This window comes from Argopecten irradians, chromosome 16 (assembly GCF_041381155.1).
Source record: "Argopecten irradians isolate NY chromosome 16, Ai_NY, whole genome shotgun sequence".
Lineage (NCBI taxonomy): Eukaryota > Metazoa > Mollusca > Bivalvia > Pectinida > Pectinidae > Argopecten > Argopecten irradians.
The window spans coordinates 12,943,695-12,968,196 of record NC_091149.1 but is presented as its reverse complement, the minus strand read 5'-3'; the positions used below and the strand labels follow the sequence as shown (position 1 = coordinate 12,968,196).

The window sequence follows — 24,502 nt, the reverse complement described above, 5'->3', positions numbered from 1 at the left end:
ATCACACAACATAACATGTAGAAATGGTAGTTTCTATTTTTGCTCTTTAGCGCACATTATAAATGGAATGGGACGGTCGGTTTTTCCGTTGTCAGTACATAATGTGAGCGGGTGGGGTGTGCTGTCCAGTGTCTCTGTTAGTATTTTTTGATGAGATATAATAGCACTATTAAATGGACATGGGCAAGGATACTATCGGATGGTATTCGTGTGTGCGATATACTGAGTGTGTGCAGTGCGTGTATGGTATTGGAGACAGCAGTTTGTTTGTGTTGGGACTCTTTATCAACGCCCCTCTAAAAAAACGAATTTAATAACAAAAAACAAATCTCCCGCTTCTATTACACTAAATTGTCTCTTTAGTTCAAAATGCTAAATATGTTTGAATTGTATGCAGCACATAACATACCACACTACATACTATAATCCTTTACGACTAGGCCCTTGGGCAATGGAGATTCCGCGATAACGTTTCATCGTGAATCAGGCAAATTGATAATATCAGCTGATCCTATTGTTAAGGGGGAGAATGTCAAATTGACTACCTGTGCAAAAACCGGCATATCATGCGATAAGCTCAGGCTGCAGTTGATCAATGCGGAAAAGGCGGATCGTTGGTGGTTTAATACTGTGTTAAGGACGTGTTACAAAACCCTTACTATAGAACAGCAAGACTCTTTAATAGTCAGATACTGGAGCGTCAAATACAATCGATCATGCGTGAAGTATAGACAAAATGAGCTGCATTCTGAAGTGAAAGATGACACTATCTTCTATGCACTGGTTGCACACGAATAGTTATTGTCATATTTTGAACTCCGTTTAACAGCTTTCCAAACGGAGGACAAAGAATGTGCAGCCTATTTAAGACTTCAGGAGATGTTTATGGATTTATGGACAATGACGAGGGGAAGAGTGGGTGGGATATCGCATTAAAGCATGTCAATGAGCAGCTAATGGAATTCAGGGACATGCAAGGGATGGCTGCTTGTAGGAACACCAGTGCTAGATGTTATACAATCAGTGATACTCTGCATGAAGGTAAAATAACGAAAATTGGCTTTAATGATGGCAGATATTTACTCTTCTTCTTCAGAGATCTTTATTTCTGTTCTATGATCATCTGGAATGGAATCTCGTAATATTTATAATAATGATAAATGAAGACTGGATTTGTTTTCCAATATGTTTTGGCTTCTTGGCCAATGCACGATGAAGTTTACTTCGCTGGTTTTTGATTCGATGTGTCTTAGGATTTATAGCCAAGGGGCCGAAATTGCAAAAGTCTTTTTTTATTTAGTAATTTATGTGTTTTCTTTTTAGTGGACAAGTGTTTGCTGAACAGGATTTTGTATATATATTATATTGCATATTTGTTTGTCTATGAAATATGTTAATAAAGAAAGGTTTTACACCAACTACTAGTTTATGTGATACTGGTATCGAGCCTTCTGGTCAGCAGAAATGTATCAGGACGTTTTCTTTACATCGCAAATGAGGCTAGTTTTAGATTGAAAGTTTGCGTGGTATACAAAAAGTCAATTTCTACCATACTCGGAAAAAACAGCGACTGAATAATCCTTAACACATTTGTTATTGTATGGACTGGAAGTGGCACCACAAATAACTACTGTTCCGTCTGCTAAATTGAGTTTAATACAAGAAAATTTAACTTGGCATTAGGATCGACATACAACACTAGTGTTTATTGAAAATGTCAAATGTTTTTTTTTTAAACTCACCAAAGAAATATTTCCATTTTTCGGTATGACTACAAAAGCACTGTTATATAACTGAAATGCAAACATCATGTTGGACTTCAATCGATTTCATTTATTTCTAGATATGAAATGATTTCATTATTAACGTTTACATGGTATTAAATTGATATGCACCGCGCATTCGGATAGAATGAATATCGGTTGTGCATTTCGTCGCGTGTGTAATGTAAATCCAAACCACAGTAAGATGTGATTAACTGCCGTGATACATTACATTACACGGCTCATTACTTATTTATAGAAAGGTCATTATAGGTGACTCACACTTATAAACCAATCATTTCGTTTTTATCAATATGCTTCTGTAATTGAATGGTTCTATATAAATCAGACTTTGATGGGGCGATATATTATGTAATCGTAGACAACATACTTCACTTCAACACGTTTTACATTCGATTATGCTGAAAACATTCAACACTCCTTCAGGTTCTTGTTATCCAGTCAAAATTTGGGTATGAACAGTGAACTTAGGCTCTTATTTCTTTAAAGATCCGAAATAGAAGAAATGATGTAAATAAAAAAGTAAGCATACCTTAAAGCTATTTATTTTCTCGCGTCAAGATTTTTGCGATTTGATTAAGAAACGAAAGAAATAAGTTGCAGTGGTTTTGAAATTTTGCAATATGACTATAAGAAAATGCATAATTCAACTATTTCTTAATATTTCGCGGATTCAATTTTCGTGGCCATATAATGATCCGCGAAATCGCAAAAAATATTACGCAAAACATAACATCTGCGCAAAAATATTTGGCTATGCGGTATTCCTCAAAACTAGCTTACCGAATATGTGTAGCGCCATTACAATGTAACCTAGGCGCCCCCATAAATAACTCAATTGGTCATAAAATTTAATTCTACATAAAATCTCATTTTGTAGTTTATCTGTCGCTGACCTATTTATACCACTGATGGAATATTAATGTGTTTATGTATGTTTTTTATCGATTTATTATGAAGGCAACAGCTTCTGTTGTAAAATTGCCCCGAATCTTATAAACAATTGGCAAAATGTATATACATGTATGTATGTTAACTTAGTAATTCTATATTCGTTATGACAACACACACTAACTATGTCAAGTGATGGTGTGTATTTTGCATATGACTGTAGCTGGCCTTGGATTTTCTCGGCACGTAGCGACAACAAAATGTCCGGTTTATTGCAGGAATTTATTAACAAACATTACATTCCGTTCACAAAATGGAGTTCCGGATTTAGAATCCGAATTTCCGGACTAGTGAGTATAAATAACGTTACGGAAATCCGTTCCCTGACATTTCCGTTCGGATTGTGAGTTTTCCGGACTATCGGCGTCCGGATTATCGCGGGTCCACTGCATATCACCAAAAACAAATGGTAGCTACATGTAACACGCCTTTTAAAATACCATATACTCCTTCAACAGGTAGCACGTAACTATGTCAGCTAATACCTACAAAATAAACTCAGGTAAGTACATCTTTGTATATATTACCTACATAAAATTGATTTTACACGCTTCACAAGAGCCGTAAAAAGTTATACTACACCGATAAAATCAAAAAGTAAACGTTTGGTTCCAATGGAGTCGGGTATACGGGTAGATTCACTACCGCCGGGGTATCTTATTTCAAACAGGTCGATTTACTACTTCGATAAAATACGACTGTGTATTGATAACCTCAGACATGTCATTTTCTCACTTGTCGATATAATTGAATCTTTGTACATTAAATGTTTTATTGTGACCTACTCTCAGCGATACTAAAAATAGAATTAAATGTCAATACAGATCTTTACGGGCTAATTAACAACGAAGTGTATAGGCTTGTATGCAATGAAGTCATTATGATATCGGAGTTTCAGCTAAGATATGTGTTTGTTTATCATTTAAATGTATTTCAATACGTACAAATTACATTACAAACAGTCGGTGTGAATTAGATCGGGTAGAATGATATACGAATCGAATACAATAACCTAGCCTTAGTGTATATCTCGATAGCAATACAATCACAAACCCCTCTTACATCTTTCATCGTTTGTATTTTGAAGGTTTTTATCATTTTATATTTGCAAATGAAAATCAGCGATCCTCGAAATGAATATGGAAGAGACATTTTGTGTTGTAGAAAGCAATGAAATTTCTTTTTTTTTTCAAGTAAATAAACTATCCTTGATTTTCTTCTAAAATTGCTTCGCGGTACTAAATACCTAACAAAAGGCGAAGGTTAATTTCAAACAGCTATTAAAAAGGCACAGATCTGATAGGTCACCAGTACAGGCGCGGTACACATTAACTTTACGCTTGTGAAATAAAGCATTCCGTGTTATAAATTGTAACTTGAGGAATATAGGTAGATGGGCATTAAAATATATATTTTATCAGCGAACGTGTTATTAACAACTGTATAATTGTTAAATTTTACAGGAAGACAATTTCGCAGTCGCCTCTTTAATACGAATTCACGGGAATACATGCTTTTAAAACAGTTTATATGCTGCATAGGTATACACGTACATGTAATCTTACTTGTCATTTTCCCCATTTTATTCACGGAAATTTGATTTGGCGGAAATTAACTTGATCGCTTATGTAGCAAAATTAAATCCTTCGCGAATCAAAACAGCTATACAGTATCAGAAGGCGCCATGTCTGTACAGAAACACCAGGTACACCATCATACACGGTGTTTGATAAGATGCCCCTGAAAACAATTCTGTCAAACATGTTCTTTACAAATAAACTCTTGCCATATATAAGCTATTCATCAGTATGTGTGCTAGCTTATCTTAGATTAAAGAGAGATATCTCTGGCATCAAAGTCATTATCCTGTCTGAATTTCCAGACACACAAACATTACATACAGGTAAATGAATTCAAATGTTTTTCTATTACCCCGTATCACGTATTTTTTATTGAAGTTTAACACGTTTCAAAATGTTCGGCATAGCATGATGCATTTGTATCCACTAATTTTAATGCATGAATTTATTCATATTGAGAAGGTTTAAAGGAAAGAAAGAACTTTAATGATTATGTAGATATTTTACTACAGAGTTTTTTTTAATTGTGATATTACCTGAGGTTCAGAATTATTGCTGTCCTATTCTATGTTGAAGATACATTAACTAGCTATCATATAACATGTCAACACTCTTCTATATAAATTACATTATGATCTTAGTTACCATACCAAAGTTATGTATGGATGGAAATAGGAAAGAAAGATTCAGACGTAATACTTGACTAAATAAATTGTAGTCCTAAATATGTCAGTAGATTTGACACAGTTATCATTTAATATGAAATTCAGCTAACATTTGTATTAACAAAATTAGTTCTAAGACATCTGATATTTTTATTATTCAATATTACCGTCACATCTCAAATTGAAGAATTAATCACATATAATGATTAAATCATAATGCATTGTACCTTAATTTTGAACTAGGCCAAGTACACAAGAACCATACAACTGCCCTAAACGATCTTTTTTATTTTAACTAAGTAGTAAGCTACTATGTATGTCAAAAATAGGTCTACTCGGGGTTTTTTCAAGGACTCATCCTCATATATTATAAGATGAATGGAATTTCTGGGACAAAGTAGACATTGATCGTAGAAGACAAAATCAGTCATGCGTGAGTTATATAGTTGTAGTGTATGTAATTTGTATGTAATGTATGTTCGTGTACTCCGCCCCGATACCATTATTCCACAGGGGGTACGATCAAAACATTTACTTACACGTAATAGAATATCTTAAAGATATCTTTATGTGTCATCTAACGACATTGACGGTAGTCTACTGGAAAGCGTTTGGAGACGTGACGCGGGTTCTTTAGCAAGATTTCAATGCCAAATGAAACATTTATGGGTAGATTTGAACTGATAAGCTAGCTTCGACTTCAAGGGAAAACTTGTCCACTGAAATACAATGTGGGTTGCATTCGACTATCAGACTATTAACACACCACCACAGCCTTCAGTCGCATCTGAGGTAGTTATAACACGTAACGTACAGTGGTATAGCAGAGTGAAGCGTTCCGGAGGAGTTAGCGTTTGATATGGCAACCGCCATGGCAATATAGGTGAACTTATCAATGCTATTAAAATGCAACAGTAAATATTTAACAGACACTGCTGAAAGAAAGCATGTTTAGTTTACTGTCCGATGGTGTGGGGAAAGTACCCTTATACGATATGGAGTTTACTAAACTAGTGGTTGATAGATATGTCTGAGGTTTTTAGTTTCCAAGGGCAACAGGCTTTAGCGCTAATGTAAGTTTGATACATTGCAATGGAGAAACGTCACTTATACCATATTGTTGATGCATATTATGTCAAAGACTTTTCTCCTAATATACTAGATAATAGAAAATCAAACAAGACATCTTCATATGGCAGTATCTGTTACTGTTTAAGATAAATACACTTGACTTGTACGTTTGTAGTGTATATGGAGATGTACATGGAATTGCATTTTTTACTTGAAAGCTGCTATCGAAGATACCCTTGTATGAGGTCCTCACCTCTCCCCCAGGTATCTGTATAAACGGCTGTTAAACTTCCAATAAATACACACTATCACTTACAGTTTATATCGTCATTTGATACCCCCAGCTTGACCTCACGTTCACCTCGTCCTCTTTGATATATTTCGGGGTACGAGTACGCTAAGCCAGAATATCTTATTTGCGATAGAAGCGTTGGTGATAGATACATATTTTATGTAAACCTTTATATTTAGGCACAACCTGGACCAGTAAGGAAATGACCATATGCCCTTCCTTCATGAAAATTAAACAAATATATATTGGTTTAACATAAGGGTATGGGTTTTCATTTCGTGTGAGAGAGCAAACTGGTAAAGAATATTACACATGACGTAGAAGATTTTAAGGACATTCTATTATTTTCAGAGATATATCAATGACAAGATTGTACTTAAAACATCTTGTAATATCAAACAGAGAATGCCAAGTAATGAAAGTACCCAGTAAGCAATGGCTGCTGGAAATGTTTGAGCAAATCGAAAAACAAATAACATGTTAGACTTAATCATGCTTCCAAGAACAGCTGTTAGGGTTGCGTACTATTCAACATAAAAATACATTTCTGAATGTATATAGTATGCAATGCAGTTACTTCATTTTTAGTAATTTGGCAAAGCTTTTATTCCGCTAATATTCTGGCGACCTTTTATTATGCAAGCCGTCGATCGATGTACATAACAGTGCATAGTGCAAAAAATTGAAAACGAAATGACATAAAGAGAGAATTTGTGTGACAATATGTAAATTGTAAAACTGGAATAATTTTGTATATGAGTTTTAGATTTTAACGCTAAAATGTTATTGGTCAAATAATATACCTATATCACAAAAAATCCTTCGTTTTAAACAGACGTATTTCTGATTTTGTTTGGTTTTTACTATAAACAGCCGGTGTCAAAACATGTATAGTTCATAGACATGATACGTATTTATATGGAATTTGTGAATGAGATCAATGAACGGGTGCTGAGATTACTGAGTGGCACTTGAACAACGGTAGACTATTACCGATAATACTTTCAATGGTGTTTACATATAGAGGAATGCTGGTCGTAGTACTTCTCCGAAACTAAGTTGGCGATCCTCCAGTTTGGTCTTGCTAATGTCAATAAACACATACCTGTGCTATCTAGGTCAGAACAGATTTAGTATGGCTTAGCATTGTTTACAATCTGTATGGCAAATATATTTCAAAACGATTTGAATTTCAATGAAATTGCTAAATCAAAATTTACGATTTTGTAAATTTGTACGGTACAATATTTACAAATAAAGGTCAATCCGACTGAGATAAGATCATACTTTAGAAATTGTGAAGCATTGTACGGTTCGAGCCAGTGTTATGTGTTTTTATTATGGGTATCTGATGAGCAATAACTAGTGATTTATTATCAACAGTAGGTCTTTACTTAAACAGTGAAAAACTAATTAAAAGTGATTAGGCTTTAGCAGCAGTTTTTAGATATCAAGTCAAAATATAATTTTCAAGTAGGCCTTTCTCCACCTACTTGGTCATTTAAGATAAGATATAGTCACGTATTTTGCAGCAATGATAATTGAACATTTTACAAAGATAAAGCGGAATGAGTATTGGACAACCGAGCATTGGTGAACAGGCACAGAAACTTTCTGTCATAAAGTGCCATATGTTTCGGAAAAAATGCCGCCTTCACTCGAGCAACTACGGAATGGACATTGAAATAGTTCTGACCTCTCTAATGTCTACGATGACCACAGCAACGTGTTACTGACCAGTGACGGGTCATACAGGTGCTATTTACCTGCCATAGTCACATTAAAGTGTCAATGTAACACCTGGTTAATGGTAAAGTTATGTCTGTCTTACAGGTGTAAATTAATCCACTACCGGACCAGTTATCAGGTGATATATCACGTGGTCATTCAGGTCGTTCATGGCATGTTTGAGTGTGTATATTTTCGAAGCAACAGCTTTCAGACTGGTTGCACTGTACATCTTTATTCTAACTATCCTCATTTCAGAAACATGATAAAGCATGATGCAATAGTGATTTGATACCGTCATGGAAAAAATCACCAAATGAAATTACACTTCTGTGAGAGAGTGAAAAGAATATTAATTAACAAACTTACCATACTTTTACCTTAGTACATGTAATATTTAATATTTGTAGGTTTCAGTGCATATGCACGAAAATTTACGGCTCTATCGCTTTCATTTTATATTTATATGTTCTGGAAAAAAACTGGATAAAACTACGTTTTTATCATATCCTTTTCACACTTTCTTTTGTTATCCTTGCAACAATTTGTCTCACACATAAGACTTGCTGCAATATTGTATCTCAAAAGACTCTTTGACAGATAATGGTGTCGTCTTTAGAGCTACAATTGGTGCCTATTACTGCTATTGGGGCAAAGAAATGTGTGTGCAAATCATTATTTAAACGTCTGTATGCATTTCATCCTACTTGTTTGATACCACTTACCTACTAGGCAATAAAACTGAACCGTATAAACTATCAAATTCCTAGCGAGACAGTATTTTTTAACATATAAATATGAAGGAAAAGTATACGGCAAGTCTACAAATTTTGTCTTATGAGTGGTAAAGTAGATATTAAGAATGATCGTTATGTTTCTTTTGGACAAAAGTAATATATAAATGCATGTATAAGCTTAAAATAATTGGGAACCTACAACAAAGTATAGAAAACTGTGCCCGAGTGATTTTCTGAGGCTGTGCCTCACTACGACACATAGGGACCATTTCGTACAGTAGGCTGGGTACGTATATTAGTTCTAACATAAGACTTACAGTCATATACAATACGACTATCTGATATCTATATGAGATGTACATCTAATGACCACAATAATACTGTTGAACAGGCTGCCATTGTTTTCCTACCGTAGATAAGCCTATAAGATAACACTTTGTCGGTACTTTCCATTATAAGATAGCTGCCCTGTATGATATTTACATAGATGATATTTACACCCTATATTGTTAGTTCATTGTTGAAGTGATTACTCTGGTCATTCTCCGCTGACCATAAACGTGTCACAGATACATGTAGGCGGTACAGGGAAAGGCTTGACCAGTTATATACCAGGGCAGTGCTGATATTCTACAGATTAGGGATGGCAAGTATCAGATACTAAATACGTATTGTATATATTTCCCAATGGTTAATTCGGTAAAACAGAATTTTCAAAAGAAAGCTTGAAATGAGATTTTATTTTTTGCATATATTGCATGTACATTTTATATCGATAACTGAAATGAAAATCAACTATAAACCAATGAAGAACGAAGATTACCTTAATAGATAATGCGTCAATCAATATGATTACAATAATGACTTATGAAATAGACATTTTTCTATAAAAAGTAGAAGACGAGAATCAACCCACGAACCCCTACCCCCACACACCGCCAAAGCTCTATTCAGAAGTCATTGAAAACTTTTATTGTATTTTAACCATCTTATACGCGTTCTTATCTAAGCGAAGAAGTAAGTATTTAAATTATTTATTGCCGTTTAATCCTACGTATATATGATAAATACCACTTCGTCGAACGTATCATAAACCAACTGGACACTAGAGTGGACATAACAAACCAATTGACCACAATAATGCTATCTTGCTCGCTAATGGCCTGAACCTGTCGATAAACACCCGACACCTAGACGGAAAGTATGTCAATTTCTGACATTTTCGGAGGTGTCTGTTGAGTTATATTTGACGTAAAACCTGAATGTCTGATCGCGCCCTGTCATTATCCGTCATAGTCCGGCCCAGCGGGGTGACAATTGTTCAGAATTCTTGGGAAGTGACTTTGTTATCAGGCCTTCACAAACTGTTACTATCGACTGTTGTATACTTGGTACTTGTATATAATAACAACTTGAAGAGAGACATCACACTGTTTTTGGCGGACACACATCAAAGATAAGCTCTCACTATCATCGTATGATGTCTTTTCACGGTTTTACCAAATATGGGGTATTAAATGTAGTGACCGCAAATTTTATACTCATGGCATCTACTTGCTAAACAGAATACGCCAATAGGCATAGAAAGAAAATTTATGTTTTATTGATCCGGATGGATTTGGGTTTAATTATTTGATTATGTATAATGATTTAAAAGATGTACGTATGCGGAAAAAAGGGCCCTCGTTCCAATACATTAAATTCATAATTTACAATCGGTAATGAAATGCAGCTTATCAATCAGAATAACTTTTTGTATAACTTTTTTTTTAATTTTTGTGTAAATTATCGAAATCAGAGCATTTCTTTTTTCTAAACTGAATCCACAATGAAACCATGGAACAAAAGCAACACACCAATTTTATACATTTACATATCGTCTGCTTGAAAGTACATATCTGATTGAATTACACACGATGCGATAATAAAGTGATTGATTGATGATATTACGGATTCAAGCAACAGCTACAAATTGTTCATGTCGTGACTTCTTATATCAGGGAATCATATAAACGTCTAATAGAAAACAAAAACATGAGACATGTTCCCGACAGCGATATAAAAAAACCCTCATTGATATTCAATAATTCATACCATGAGACCAATAAAATACGCTTACCAGCTGATGTCTGTTACAATGGCTTGTCTGAAATCATACTCCTCCTGAAACAGAGAAAATATTATATGATGTTGAATATCGTGTCAGTGACTTGAAAGGAAATATTTTGCTGCGATAATGAAAATGATATAATTACGATAATACTGATATAATATGTTACGTCCCGATATTACTATATACTACCATGTAAAAAACGAATGCAATGACATAACTTAAGTGATGTAATTGTTTAGGAAAAATGTTTAAAAATTTAATAAAACTTGCAAAATAAATTTCAAAACATCCTTGCAAACACATACAAAATGTAACAGCATAAGTTATGCCACTTGTTCCTAAAATATGGCAGATTTACTATGGTAATTGCTTTAGTAATGGGAAATGTCACACATCATGCATATAAACTTTAACTATCAGTGTATTTATTACTGCGTATACTTGTCACAAAAATGTGTTTCTATGGCTTGCTTTTCATTTAAATTATCCATATTTTTTGTAAACCGCCAATTGTGAAAGAGTGTCAAATACTTAATATCGCCCATTGAACATTAAACACTCTGAAGTACGTAATTGCATGTATGTGTACACAACACCATGCATCCTAAGCTTGACAAGGTGTTGGACCACTGTTTAAACTAGTACATTTTTATATGCCTATATATCATTTCTTAGGAGTACTTGAACATAGCTTAGTTGATATAAAGTGTCTATGCATCCGTCGTGACCTAAGATAGTACTGTTGACTCGTAGACTGTTGTGTTGTTTGTAAATTTGGGCAAACTATGAAAAATGTAAACTTTTTATTGCAAGTCCATAGGGTTCAGTACATATTTCTGTCATCAAATAACCATGCCATAATGTTTACTAGTTTATATGGCATGTAGTAGGAGCGATGGCTTCACCGGATTCGACTTTACAAAGGCATATACATCGTGTTCTTTTTGACCTTGTCCACCTTAAACCCTAACATTATGTTTAGCTGGCATACATTTATTATCTAAATACAGTATATAAATCGTTATCGAAATATTATCGCCATAATATGATACATTCTTGTTGTCTTTGAATGGATCTGAAAATTGAACTTTTACAATGTAATATTAGATTATTACATTTGTTACAAGAAAGTCCATTTTTAGTCATAAACATGGAACATTATCAATGTTGTGCGTATATTGCTGTACAGAGTGAAGGATAGTTCAGATAATAGCTCCAGGGAAGTGTATAAAGCAGATGTCCATTAGGACTACACATGATGCCCTTGACCTTCGTATGATGTGCATATAGATTTACCTATATGGCAGAAGCTATATCACTTCGTGTAATTTTGTATTTTGTATACTAGCTTAATATATTGTATACTCAAGATATAAGAAAGGATTAGCGATTCTAAATGAGATTCCTCTACTGTTTCTTTGTCGTAGGTTTGGGCATCATTTTATGTAGTTGTAACGTTGTGACATTTTTTTCATTTTCTTTTCTTGTATAAAATTTTATCAAGCCTACTCTGCCTAGTTAAAAGTATCGAAACTTAAATGTAGAATTTTGAAAAGTACATATTATATACATAATACCTTGAATGTTCATAATAGTACAAGTTATTACATGGAGCAAAGTTATAAACGTACCTATCCTGTTACCGACCTAAATAAAATGATGTAGTATTACATTTCCATGATATTACTTTGAAGGCTACATATATTATTTAAACTGTGACGACAATAATAAATGACATAGGATTTCATATGTATATGGTTTTTGGTTTTTTTTCAATAATCATATGTTATTAAGCAACAACGTCGAGCCATAGACCCGGATAAGATACCATTTTTGTTATAATTCGAAGGAAGCGTCGCCATTTGTCGTTGATGGCACCTAGTTACCTGGAGTTTGAAAGAAATGTTTTGTTGATGTTGTTGTTTACATTGAAACCTCGGCTTTCGAAAATCGAAACAGTATAATTAAAGTAACGATAAATGATTCAAATTGTTCTCTCACACTGTCTGAGCATTATGGAAATTTGTTTAAACAGATGACACTCCATCATAAACATTTTAATATTTTGCATAATATGAGAAGATTGAATAAATCTGCATATTTTTTCTGCATAATTTTGCATTTGGAATGACAATATAAAATGGAGTTTACTAATCATAATATACATTGATGGTAATTTTTGAAACATATATACTCATGAAACTCCGATTACCACATCCATGATGTTTCAAAATAGTCCATAATACTTATTAAGAATGAATTTGTTGCCTTTGAAAATATTACCAATTTTAACCGAATCGCATCCAACTGCACTATCAATCGTTCTGTGCTCTGGTATTTGTATTTCCCCATTGAATAATCTTCTAACACTAACATGTTTGAAATAAAGGACTGAGGGCGGCTTGCACATGTCACACTGATGTTATGTTCCTATCATGCTGCTGTTTATCGCTGACATTTTTTCGAACTTTGAGAACATGACATTCATCTGTGTATCAATACAGAAAGTATTCTTAAATCTTAATCACCTTGTATATATTTCGCATTAACTCTGTGATGTTCGATGAACATGTATCATGCTGTTATCGCTGACAATTTTGTACTTAGAGAACATGACGTCTGTGTATCCTTGTGTATTCTTATGTATTCTGAAATCTTAAACACCTTATACAGACTTCGATTTAACAGCTATCATGTCCGAAATATCACGCTGATGTCCCTGGCATGTTTTGTACGTTTATAACCTGACATTTCTCTTTGTATCCTGATATATATTCCTAAATGAAAGCCCTCATGCTATATACACCTAATACAGATTACTCTTACACCATAACATCAGTAATGTCCGATGTTGAACGTGTAAATATCTGCGGATCCTTTCAGTGGTAATGCGGTGGGATTACACTCGTGTTTACAGACCAGTATGCTCCCATTGTTGTTCTTCAGTCTACACAATGATGAGTAAACAAAATAACAAATACCTACCCGGCCATCCTAACACCACGTACCTGCTGGAGATGGAAGATAAACAGGTATGACACCCTGTAAACCTAACTACTTCGTCTGTATGAAAGGAAAATGACAGTACCATAGACAACTTACATCGGGCAAAATTTAATATGGACACACTATATCTGTCTTTGCATGTATTGGTGGTTTTAATAGTTTCATGTCCTATTAGCAGCTAGAGTCATTTAAGGACGTTTGTAAGTGGTGGAAAGCCAGAGTACCCGGAGAAAAACCACCGCCAGCGGTCAGTACCTGGCAACTGCAGCACATGGGATTCAACCCAGAGATGGAGGGCTTGTGGTGATACGTCGTGACATATTCTTTGCATTTAGCAAATACTGAGTCGTCGTATGATGAAATAGTTGCTGACATCCAGCATGATGTAGGCAGTTTATTCGATTACTAAGTTTCCATCAAATGTGCGGTTTTTGAGTACAAGATACAACTGTATGTAGCATATTGTTAAAATGGAATCATCACCGTAAATGTTGTTGGCATGTACAACGCAAAATTAAACACTTAAAATATACGCATGTACTGTTGACGTGTATGTGTTACTTCAGTTTAGTTAGTACCTTAAAGAATCCAAGATTTTTAAAGGGACACTAGATGTAGGTCAAGACTTTCAATCATCCCTAAACCTGACTAAAGTTTGATTGTTGACATAGTTCGGGAGCTAGGGGTTCTGGCATGATATTCACATCATAATAAACCCTGGAGATAAACAACTTCCCTTAACGTTACGATCGGGCATTCTATTTCGTTTACTCATCACGTTCTAAACATGGGATGTAACGCATAGATTTTAGTAGATATTTTTTTTAAATGTTAAAAGTCATGAATGCACAATACTATTCAGACTGTGCTGTGTTAAAGTTCCTATAGTCATCATAAAGCATTTATACTTAATGAACAATTAATGATTTTTAGTTTTTGCAAAATTCTGATGAATGAATGGTTTCAAGAGCAACGAACGTCAAAATCATGGTAAAGAAGAGGCAATACAAAAGTAGATGTCAGGAAGGAAACACCTTTCGCAGCAATGGAATTATCACATCTGTTCTACTTTTTGAGGATTATCTAGGGATGTTAAATCATAAACAGTCAACACAAAGCGAAGCTGATTTAGAATTAGCAAAAACGATGTCGTTGGTAAAGCACTATATGTTGTAAACCTATAAAATCCACTGATTCCTTGATGTGAAAATAAAGGTTTCATCTTTTATTAAAACAAGTGTGTCCTAACCACGTGTCATGACCTCTAACACACTCTAACACACATACTGATCTTGTTAAGTATACTCACGAACCGAAACGACCAAACTCGTGCCCTACGGGCTATAAAACGTATTTCAAAAGACATTCTGATTTTAATTTGTAGTTGGTAATGCCTTGAGGCAGAATTTTGTTTTTGTTATTCAGTTTTATCATATCTATGTATATACTGTGGACAATATGTGTTTAATTTGGGTTCCGCTGACGAGATGCCTGATCGTAGATTCTAGGGTATTGACACTAAGCAATACTGTCAAACTAGTGTAATATTTTGTAAGTTTGTTGATGCCTTATTAACAGCCAAGGTCATTTAAGGTCCTTTGACAAGCTTCAGAGACTGAGGGAAAACAGCATCGACTGTGGTCGGTTTATGACAATTGCTCCATATGGAATGCGAAATGCGCCAGAATTTCAACTTAGCCAACCAATATTGAAAATTATAAAGTTTCCTATAAATCGCAATATAAATTGTTTTTATTTTGCGACTATGTTCTTCCTCTGTTTTTTCTTTTTTTTTTTTTGTTTTTTTTTTTTTTGTTCTTTTATAAAAAAAATACTTTTATTCCACTCAAATGCATGATGAAAAGCATTAGCTACGTTCTGTGATCTGTTAATGCTACATTTTGGTCTTGCTAGATTTTATATCAAGCAGGAGTTGGACTACATAGTTAGTTATTTAGCGATAGCGATAATACTGAAATATATATCAGTCTATTCATTTTCAATGCCACGGCTACTCATATGTATTTCTTTTCACTTTGAGCGATCATCATCGATACTTATTTTGCCTCGTGATATTGTGGGGATATCAACTAAGCTTTGTAACCAAGCTCATTTCAACATCAATATACACCAACTTACTTACGCCGCCTGAAGAGGAAAATGAATAGCCAGTGAAAGTCAAAGGTTATACATTGAAGGGTTGTCGGCTGGACTATGACAGGTTTCGTCAATGGGAATGTCAGTATATAGTGAGGGCGCAGACGACAGCGCGTTATACCGGGGAGACAGTTTGACACTGTCCGGAGGACGTGGACACACAATGCGTGACTTTACAGGTGTACTGAGTCATGCTCGACATCAAACGATTGTTGTCTGCTAACCTGTAATTAGGTACAGCTACACTCACCGTGAGACTGACTCCCTTAACGCGATCTAAACACTGCGTATAAAAGCTCAGATTTGCAGTACCGGGAACATAGTATTATTTGCGGGTTGGACATAATCGTTTATTTCCCTTCCATTTGTTGAACCGTTGCATACATCATCAGACGAATTCGAAGATATCAATAAGTTAAAAGCTTGAAATGGGCAGCACAAAATATCATTTTACCCAGTGAAGAGTTTGGTTGAAAGTTCATGAAGCAAAAATACATTGAAGCGAAACTGTTCACGTCTACAACACTTTGACGGCAATTTAATTTAGTGAACATGACTAAAATGATTCTAAACATTTACGCGCTGATTAATGTTCGTGAACTTCAATCGCGTGCAAAAAGAAGTCGGTTTAAAGCTTTGCAACAACATCGTTTAGGGGAGAAGTAATTTAGACATTTCCTCTGGTTTTCTGATGGTATAGATCGTTCTGCAAAGCCACATACCGTGACCTCCCGTTCAACAATACAGGTCATTTTAAAGGGCAAAGAGACAACACGGAATGACCACAGTGGCACCTTAATCTCTGCCACACAAACACAAGTAGTCATCAATACGGGGAATAAATTAGAGCGAGCCAGATGAACCCATTGACCTCAAGTAGACCATGAAAGGTAGATTTACCGACGGATAACAGGGATGGTTTCTACGATCCCATTTTGGGATAATGCAGAGATCAGTCAATGTAGATGGGCAATTGTGTTGGATGATGTCCTCATTGTATGGAGCTGCTAGGTTGGTTAATTGTTTGTTTATTTTACCACTCAAGATTAAGATATTTTAACGTGATTTTATATGAGAAAGTAAATAGATCGTGGGTGGTAAGTTTTGATGTGATGGTATACTTTGGAAAATGGTTTGTCGGGATTGATGTAGGTACAAAACAAATAATAAACAAGTACAGATGTGTTGATGAAAGTGAAATACAAATGCAAATACATCTTAACATATCCAATAAAGGAAAATGCTTTACCATAAAACTAGGCTTATATATAATTAGTATCCATTCCTGATAATTAAAAAAGAAATTCATTTAGAACTCAGCGATTAAACGATACAATCTAGGGTTACTGTTGCGGAATAAATTGTAAGGGGAACTTCAAATACTATAGGAAAATAATCATATTCACTGAAGCCATTTTGCAAGAATTGGTATAGAGGTAACCTTTGATTGTGTATTTAGCATTCGGACAAACAATGATATCTATGTAAGTGATGCCATAGTTTTCCGAAAAACTTGAAGATACACTCATATAAATTGTAAACTACCTGTCATCATATAATTACAAGCTTACAATACTGTGTAACTGTCACTGGTGCTTTCATATTGTGTAAAATTGTTAAGAGCATATTGTGAATGTGCCATTGTGATAGTGTGATGTCGGTTAATGTTCTAGGTCCATGTTTCTTCTCATCCTTGATATAAGTTACAGTGAAGAACATAAATAGGTTAGCAAGTTTGATGCTTAGATAATTGTGCTAATTTATTCATTCCAAATTATCTGGGAATTCTCTGGTTCGTGTTATTACTTTCATTGTGCACCAGTGATCATGGGGATACTGTAGAGGAAAATGAATATGCAACATTCCTTCCTCTGTTACTTTTATATATTTCTTTAACAGTTAACCGTCTTGTTCACCCAGTATGCTAACGGCGGAACTAATCGATATACTTAAAGATTTTATTAGAATTAATGCGATTTGAGAAATTAACATTTAGCTCATGTTTATGACTTCATTGATATATTGCGACAGTTTAAATGATGACAGTATACGCTTTCTTCATATATATATATCGCCCAACAAATTATAAGTAATTGCGAAACATGTGCGAAATTCACAGCAAAGGAATCATGAGTTATGAGTTAGGGCAGTTATACAATGAAACATACAAAATACATAAATGTTAAGGAAAATATAAATCATAGTAGTTAACGCAATTTGTAATCCCACTTAACATCCTTGTGAAACAGGATTATCAACGAGTATAAAATATAAGAAAAAAATTTTTTTTTTTTTTTAAAGTTGATCAAAAAGCGTTGTCACATGTATTCAGATGTCGAAGTGTGACCGATTTATTCCATACTTTGTCCTAAATACAAGTTTCATTATGTTTTTTGCTTAGTCAGCCATTTACTCTACCGTATAATCCTTATTGGTATACAGAGATTATGAGGGAGTCAGCAGGGTTCCTATTCTTCTGCTTGTCTATTCAAATGTTCACCAAGGCATATTACCCACGAGTGCATGACTTCTGAAAATATATTTTCACAATTGAGCCCTCGTTTGTCCGTGACAATCCTACCGTGGCTTATCATTTAACCTAATGCTTATTTAATATTCGTGGACACTTTCCAGTTGAACTGCTTTTTACAGATAACTACGGATAATAAAAACTGGCATGTAAATTTCACATAACTTTGACCCTGTCTTATGTAAATAGCAGCATCACCTTACAATAATAAAAGTCATAATATTTTCTACGATCACTATAGAAATGATGCAAATTACGGTTTTAAACTCCGACAAAAAGTTTAAATATCAGTTGTTTTCGTCATAAATAATTTTCTAAATTAATTCAAAATCAATTAATTTTTGATATATTTTGAAAAGACGATAAGCGTACTATGCTTTGCCAAAACCATCCAATGTTGGCCTATCAGCGACCATTTCAACGTATATCATATAAATATCGCCGTATCGCAATTTTCACTATCATTCACCATGGGGGTATAATGCAGGGATTTATTCAATGGGTTGTTAGCCTGAAAGGACTATAAAGCGACATAGCATTCAGACAAATCGCTATAAGTATACATAGATATAAATCGGATTAAACATATTTGAAAGCGATCGGTGAAGGGCAGTAGTGGGTATAACAATTCTTTGCTTGATCCCAAAACCTTATACCAACACATGGGTCGTGGTTATTATTGACCAATGTTTGGAAACATTGTATTTATATTCCTAAGTATTGAATACAAAGTGTCATCACCATTTTTTTCAGGAGTAATGACTACAAGTACCGATAAGTCCATAAGGAAATATTCCAAACAATCAGTATTGCTGACAAGTAAAGAAACAGAATCATTCAATATCACTGACGAAAGCAAAGTAAAAATTTCAAAGTATTCAGTATTGTTGACATGTATTAAGGTAAAGTAACAGAAACATTCAATATCACTGACGAATGCAAAGTAAAAAATTTCAAAGTTTCAGTATTGTTGACATGATTCATGGTAAAGAAACAGAATCATTCAATATCTCTGACGAATGCAAATTAAAAATTTCAAACTATTCAGTATTGATGACATGTTTCATGGTAAAGAAACAGAAATATTCAATATCATTGACGAATGCAAGAATAAAGGCTCAGAACATTCGGTATTGCTGTCGAGATTCAAAGTAAAAAAAACAAAAGAATTGCACATCAATAACAAAAACAGAGCAGAATAACAACATAGCAGCTCGAAATATCAAGTTAATTTTGGTACTAATTAAGCCATGGCGTTGTCCGTTAAAGAATTTCTGTCTCATCGAACCGATTTGGATTGACCAATTAAGTGATGAAGTCTATGACGACTCCTTAACTAACATATACCAGTAAATCCTTGAAATAAATCGGTTACCAGTTTCACTCACATTACTAGACACACATACGATTATTCGGAAGGTTCACGATTTAGGATAAACGCATACATCTCATAGTTTGTATGACATGTCTTTCCTAAATGCCAGGGAGCGTCAAAAGTCTATATTTTGTATTCTTACATTCGTAGTCGAAGATATATTGGGCGGGTCCTAAATGCGGTAGATGTTCAATTAGTTATAAGTGAAACATATTGAAAGGATGTATGCAGGTTATCATGAACTGTGAACTGTGCATATTTAATCCGGTTTCAATCAATCGTTTTAGACCGATTAAACTGTCACGTTTTACTCTTTACAAATCAAATGAATGAATCTTTTTTAAACTATGATTAAGACTGTGTTTCTTTACAAAGTCAATATGCTAATTGTACCCAATATCAATATTCAAAGTAATATACAATTTGTTCTGCCGCTTCATTTAAATTCAACAATGTATAAAAAGCTTAGTTTTGCCAATCCTTGCCACCTATGACCTAAGCTCACGCCTGTAGGTGATAAAACTCTCGTGTAAGGCCACATTCCATTACCAATCTGACCAATATTTGCCCAAGGCCAGGATTAACCATTCAGTTTTACGTTCACTAAGGCTAAAGCCGACGAGAAGAACCCCAGATCTAAGTAAATATATACTTCGTATACCACGTTATTAGTTCGCAAGGACAAAATCTTTTGGGCTTCTGTTTCCTGTCATATAGTTTTTCGTTACTATATAAAATTCAGTACTTATAGTGAAGATATTACTGCAAAGATTTGTTAGTTTGATAATGAAATACAAACAAATATATTCCCTAATGTGTATTACATTATAAACCTACTTGCATATATCTGAATGTTCTTATTTGTTTGTGGGCTTTAAATAGTTCTTAAAACAATTAATCTATAAAACAATATAAATATTAGTTATTTTATTTTTTCTAGACACTGGAGTTAAGCTGAAAAACAAATCAAATGGAAAGGTTCAACTATTTAACCTCACTAATAGGGTTAAATTTCAATATGAAAACAAACCTGATGACGCGTCATAAGATCTGATGAAATGTGATTAACTATCTTTTCAAACGTTCATAAGCAATTTAAATGACTTGTGCTGATACAACCAAAATATTGAAATAGAAAAGGAACTCAGATTTCAAACTGATACAATAAAATAGACCTACTGTGTTTCTTAAGTGAAATCTAGTTTTGAACAGGTAAGGTTGTTACACGCTTACTGCTCCGATAAGTATTAGGCATATATTATATTCTCTTGCCTGGAGCGGTACACATTCCGATTGAGTCAGATAAATGTTGTTAGGTTAAAGTTTCATAAGTCAAAAATATATAGACTTGCCTGTTGAAATGCAAACAAACATTCTAGTTCATAACCCTATAAAAATCATGTAATAAAACAGCAAGGTCACTTCAAATCAGGAAACAACTGTCATAAAGAGTTATAGATAATTGCGCATCTTACTACAGACATATAGTCACACTATTTAGTTTCGTTAAAAGAAATGCTATGACGATGACGTGAACTCTGTTATGACATGTTGTGATTATACTCGTATCGACTAGTAGTATGCAGTATTGAAAACTAATTCTGCTTTATTCATTACTGAGTGTTTTACCAGCTAGCAACAAAACATCGTGTGGTATACACTAAATTGGTATTGCTTGCTATACTCTAGATATATTGCATGTTCATATATTTATTATCGAAATAAGTATAAGGCTATTGGCAGGCAGATTAAAAAACAATGGCAATATGCTAATTGAAATTGCTCTCCTTTTTCATTGATTTGCATAGCCTCATGGTCGTTCTGGTACATACGGTTGCAGTGTACTTACTCATTTGCCAGCCATGCTCTTCGTTGAAATCAAATTCACCTGTGTCTTTTGTATATTGTTTCAAAGCAAAGCTTGGTATCAGTCAAAAGTCACAAAATTATGCATTCGTAAAGAATGGAGTCGGTCATTCATCATTTTAATGCGTATTTTACATATATGCTCGCGGGTTGTCAAGATGTCATGGTATTTGCATGTTTAGAAATTTAGCTTTCCGTTTAAACGGTGAAGTTTATCCTGTGTCTGGGATTACAATTGTTACAATTTAACAAAACAACAGATTAGTTCGGTATACTGCATTACAAATCAAGTTGATTCAAAGAGGGGAAATGAATGAAAATATTAAGAAAATATTAAGTTTTACGTGACTTCTTTTGCAACTAGTACGTATAGCCATGTTTTGTTCTTCGACATCATCAACCATGCGAATCTAAGTGAAAAGTAAGTAATTTCGCGTTCGCCTATTCATATTTTGTCATATTAAAAAGTTCATTCTTAAAATGAGTTAATTGTACAGTAACGTATGTCCTCAATGGATCTGTGTAACTTCGTTTAGCATATAAAATTACTCTTGCATTATATATCTTAGTAAACGTTACACTACAAAATTGCCATTCTGGACCATAAACCCCATGTAACTTATAGCGTCAAATATAAAGCTTGAACAATTAAGTGGTTTGACAGAAATGTATCTTTAGCTACATATATATGCTATCTAACCGTGTATTCAATAAGTTGTGAAAGGTATCTATTTCAAAATGTATTATTGAATTATTAAAACTTTATTCCAAGTGACTTTCAGCCATATTTTGTTTGTGTAATATTTTGTTTAAAAATAGTCAGTAATGTTTTGATCCTCTAAGAGTCCTTAAGAGATAGCAATGAGAGATGCAATATGAAACTCCTTTCTGACTCAGACCTCCTTACAACCGTTTGTTGGATATGACTACTATGACCAGTAGAGTCACCTTGCCCCGTGGTCAAGGTTTATTTTTTATAGAACGGATGATTCAGAGTGGACAATGGGACAGCATGTCAACATATGACTGACTTCCTTGTACTGAATGGCAGCTTAAACAAGTCAATATTTTCATAGCAGAGGACGTATTTGACAAGTCTGCAGACAACGATACAATATTTAAATCCTATTTCAGAAAAATTTTATCAAGTACCGTCTTCGTACCCTATGCCAATGAATAAAAGTTATCGTTATATGAGATGCAACAAGACCGAAACTTAAGATGCGACACAATTCCGAATATATGAATGTGGAAATGCAACAGATGTATAGGTCAAGGACTTAAACATGTTTATAACGGAATATTTTCTAAGTTACATTTTAGATATTCGATGACATTTTTCATCAAGCAAATACGATGCTGCATATCGTCAATATCAAACTATATATGAAATGATATAAACTAATGGGGGTTAAATTGCTTTTGCTAGAATACCTATTTTTTGTGCAATCGTGTGTCTAAGACTTTGATTTATATATACTTCTAGATTAACTTATAAATATAGATTATGCATTAGACAGCTGCTTCAAAAGTACACTACCATCACATGCAAAACGTGTTTATTAGCGAGGAAAATTGGGAAAATGCTGTATTGTTCCCGAAATTGGAAATGCTGCATTTTTCAAATCGTTGTTTTATTGTTCTGAAGGTTGGTTTGTTTTGAATGTGTTGCAATATTTTCACACGCTTGTATAGTTATGTGACTGGTATAATTACATGTTCCACATTCAACACAAGAGACACGTAATTGACTCGACATATGTTAACTGTGTGGACATCTGTAAACTGTCAGAGATGGGGAGATATGGAGACAGACCACGATTTGTAGTGGGTGTCTTGTGGCACTGATACCTGATCTATAGCTGGTGACAGAGGACAAAACCTGTCAAACAAACGTATATATGATCCCAAGTAGTAAGTGGAAAGGCAAGGTAAATATTCACCCTGTTTGTTAACAGTATAATTATGTTCGTAAAAGAGCTCACCGTAGTCCATATACACTACGCTTACGTACTTTTCTCCACAGGTGACTGTGTATTTGCTATGGCCCCATATAACTCAACCATCTGGTTTCCACATATTATAATATCATCTTAATTTTTAAAAATGTAAAACTAATTTTCTTACCTGGAATTATAGGTGATGTAAAATGATGTATATCCACGAATTTTAGACACACTTTTCTAAAGTAAATCCCAAATTTGTGTTACCTGTGCATATATGTCCAGGTGTAGGTGATAACTTAGTACAGGTATCACAAGTTTACCTGTTCGGTCAGTAGTATATCCCTAAATAGTTAAGGCTACTGTACTTGGAGCCGGAGCACACCCATCTCTATACACACGAAAGGCAACTCTGGTCGTACTGTGATGTCAACCGCGACGACCAGTCATGGATGACGTTAACTCTCACCGCGCATGACTGATGATGGCCTCAAGGGAGAAAATGGCTCGAGGGAACGTCTCGGCAACGCTTTGTTCACACCCAACACTTTAACACTTACAACTGCAACTATTGTTCAATGTTAACAGTGGGTATTTATTCTGCGTCAATCATAATTAATCAAGTGCTGGGACGCTCCATTTGTATATAGAATTACTCGTTCCAGGTAACAAAAATAAACATCCGATAGATTTGTATTATAATA

General features: G+C 34.3%; 1 protein-coding gene across 8 annotated transcripts in view; it reads right to left on the bottom strand.

The window, feature by feature from the left end:
* LOC138310371 (microtubule-actin cross-linking factor 1, isoforms 6/7-like) overlaps nt 1-24,205 on the bottom strand; it is a 116,578-nt gene extending 92,373 nt beyond the window's left edge. For 5 of the 8 annotated variants that reach the window (XM_069251568.1, XM_069251565.1, XM_069251564.1 and 2 more), the window contains exons 1-2: nt 23,983-24,205; nt 10,928-10,971 (exon numbers count right to left, since the gene is read on the bottom strand). The gene's annotated coding sequence lies outside the window, so the exon portion shown is untranslated. The remainder of the gene's footprint in view (nt 1-10,927; nt 10,972-23,982) is intronic. The other 3 variants (XM_069251560.1, XM_069251563.1, XM_069251562.1) reach the window with 1 other exon arrangement.
* Between the last annotated feature and the right edge of the window lie 297 nt (nt 24,206-24,502).